The sequence below is a fragment of the Nipponia nippon genome, unplaced genomic scaffold (assembly GCF_047370975.1).
Source record: "Nipponia nippon isolate SJK-2023a ecotype South Korea unplaced genomic scaffold, ASM4737097v1 scaffold_22, whole genome shotgun sequence".
In the NCBI taxonomy this organism is placed as follows: domain Eukaryota; kingdom Metazoa; phylum Chordata; class Aves; order Pelecaniformes; family Threskiornithidae; genus Nipponia; species Nipponia nippon.
Window position 1 is genome coordinate 5942104 of NW_028262339.1, and position 2827 is coordinate 5944930.

Genomic DNA, 2827 nt, shown 5'->3' on the forward strand with positions numbered 1-2827 from the left:
TATTGATTGAATATTGATTGTACTCATGATCCCTCTGGCAAGGGGAAGCCCCGGGACCTTGTAGGGAAGCAGTGGGGTATTACCAGGCACAGAAGAGTGTCTGTCCATGGTCATGGCTTCAGCAAGGGGTCAGTCTCAAAGGGTTTTTCTAGGGGGTATGGGGGGGGGGGGTGGATGTAGGTCACATACGTGCCCTGTTAACTATGATACATGATATAGCTATGTCGCTGGCTGTAGTCAACAAGATGTGTATCTGCTTTAGTGGGTGTCCTGGCTTGATAAGCATCAGAACACTGAGGAATCTTACTTTGAGGATGTTCCAAAGTTCAGCTAAAGTTTAGTGGGTGATAAGCAATGGGGTGAATTGGTCAACACACTCCTGTCTCCTCGCCAATCTTTTGAAATTTTTTATTCCCCTTACTCGTGGTCAGAACCCTCAGAAGTGTGTCTTTCCTAGGTACTTAACTGCATGCTACCCATTTGTTCAGGAACAGTCTTTGGATAAGTATGTATATTTTTTTGAATTTTGTTTCTTGGGGCATTTTAACCTTCCAGTTTCAGATGTTGAATACTCTTGCAAAGTTGAAGCTCTTGTACATTAATATTCTAATTTTAAAAATGTTTGTCCATTGTCTTAAAGATTTAGGTTTTGCAATTCTGTTCTTCAGGAATATATCTGGTACTTAGTGTCTTGCTCCCAAGGGCCTATATTGTCATGGAGCATTAAAAAGACTGTGTTGGTCTGATACCCTAGCTAGGGTATCATCATGTACATAGATGTAGAGTGCTCACAGACACTGCATGCACCCACACATAGCGCACACATGGTGCATGCATATGCAGAATGTATCACGCAAACTGACATGCTGTTGTAAATAGTTTCTAAAGCTAAGCAGAAACAGTAATTTTCCAATTAGCAAAACTACTAACCACTTGTGCCTTAAGAAAGGAATTTGGGAGGGAGCTAAAAGAGATGAGTGTGTTTGTATAAGTAACGAACTGTGGAAAACTAACTCTAGCCTTGAAGAGGAGCTAACAGACCGATAAAAGGGAACATCTTGGCACCAAAAACTGGACAGTGGCCAGAGAAGCATGAAGTTTGATAAAACTACAGAAACTGGGTGAAAGGTAAATGTGGCAAGGGAAGATCGCAACCACTGACTCAATTCAGGACCGAAAAGATTTGCCCCCCCCCCACCTGAAAGGAGCATGCGTGATAATTTACATAGCAAGCGAGGCTAATTTAAATACAGTAAACCAATAGTGTATGCAATGATAATCACTAACCAATAAGTGTAAATTTAGGCGGGTTTATACTAATCATGTAACCTGATAAATATGCTGTAGTTTTGTATGACGGTATGCATGCTAGATGGAGATATCCCCCATGCATCCAGCGCTGCAATAAAGAATGCCTGCTTTCTAAATGCCAAATTGGTGTTAGAAAGTTTTTTGGACCGGTTTGTGGTAACAATAGTGAATAAGATCCTTGGAATGTCTCAAATGTAAGGGTATGTGGAAGGAGAGTGTCTGCTCCTTTAAGGGTATCTGGTCAAGGACCTTTTCAATGCAAAAGAGGATAATAAGAAAAGGAGGAAACCATAAACAAGAACATACAGAGACACAAACTTGACCAACAAATGATAAGGGAGGCAGTGACAGAACCAAACATGGTCAGTCACACCAATTGATTAGGGGTCTGTGGGAACATGGGAATGTTTATTTCGGTAAGATTATCTGATCAGGGACCTTATCAAATGGGATACTAAGGGAAAAGGGGGAAGCCAGAAACAAAATATACAGACACAGACCTGACAGACAAACATAACAAAGACAAGAGACAAGGACAGGAAACAAACTTTGTCAATCACACTAATTGATGGGCTATCAAGAAACTACAGGCAAACCGGGACTTGCAACTGATAAGGATGTAACCCTGAGGGTCCAGGATGTCGGAGGGAGTCGGTGGAACTATGCAAACTGATGAGGCAATGTGCAGGGGAAGGGAATCGGGGAGGAACAAAGGAGGAATAGACAGAAAGGGGTATAAAAGGGGCCTGTCACGTGTAAACTGTGACAGGTCAGTATGCTTGTCTGATCGAGCCCTGCACCTGATTGTCGCAGTCTGTCCTGTCTTCTTATTAAATCCTTTCTTAACTATGTCTCTGTGTAATCTTGTTACATGTGGGATTCAGAAAAGAAGTTAATCACCAAGGACTGCTTCAAAACGTTAATCATCAAGGACTGCTTAGAAGACAGCTACCAAGGACAGAGTAGAGCTAGGAAGAAAGTTAATCATCACCAGCATGCCGGCAGAAACCAAGGACAGAGGAGAGGCCTATAAGATAAGAAGGAATCTCTGAATGAAAGAGTGAACTCAGAACAAAGATAATGGGAGCCTGAACATAAAACAAGAAACTCCCTGAACATTGGGGAGTGTCAGCTGTGTTCTTAACAAAAGAGAACAGCCAAATCAGCATGATTAGGTGGAAAAAAATCAACGAGGTCAACAAGCAGACAGCTCGAATTTGAGGATAACGACCACCAAGGACCCCCGAAAGAATCCCCAGAATTAAACAGTGCATGCTGGAGGGGAAATATGTTAATGATTTCTGGGAAATAATTGTAATATTAATGACTTTTCTCAGAAAATTAATGAATATGTATGTTTTAAGTTTGTTAAATACTTTGCTGGCATGACCTATGACATGCACGCTAGGTGGAGATATCCCCCGTGCATCCAGAGCTGCAATAAAGAATGCCTACTTTCTAAATGCCAAATTGGTGTTAGAAAGTTTTTTTTTTTTGGACCGGTTTGCAGTAACAA

General features: G+C 41.5%; 1 long non-coding RNA gene across 1 annotated transcript; it reads left to right on the forward strand.

Moving 5' to 3' along the window:
• The first annotated feature begins 495 nt into the window (after positions 1–495).
• On the forward strand, positions 496–2324 carry LOC148055450 (uncharacterized). The gene is made up of 3 exons (XR_015705341.1): positions 496–505; positions 1020–1128; positions 2196–2324. It is a non-coding gene; the product is annotated as an uncharacterized LOC148055450 (long non-coding RNA).
• The last annotated feature ends 503 nt before the right edge of the window (positions 2325–2827 follow it).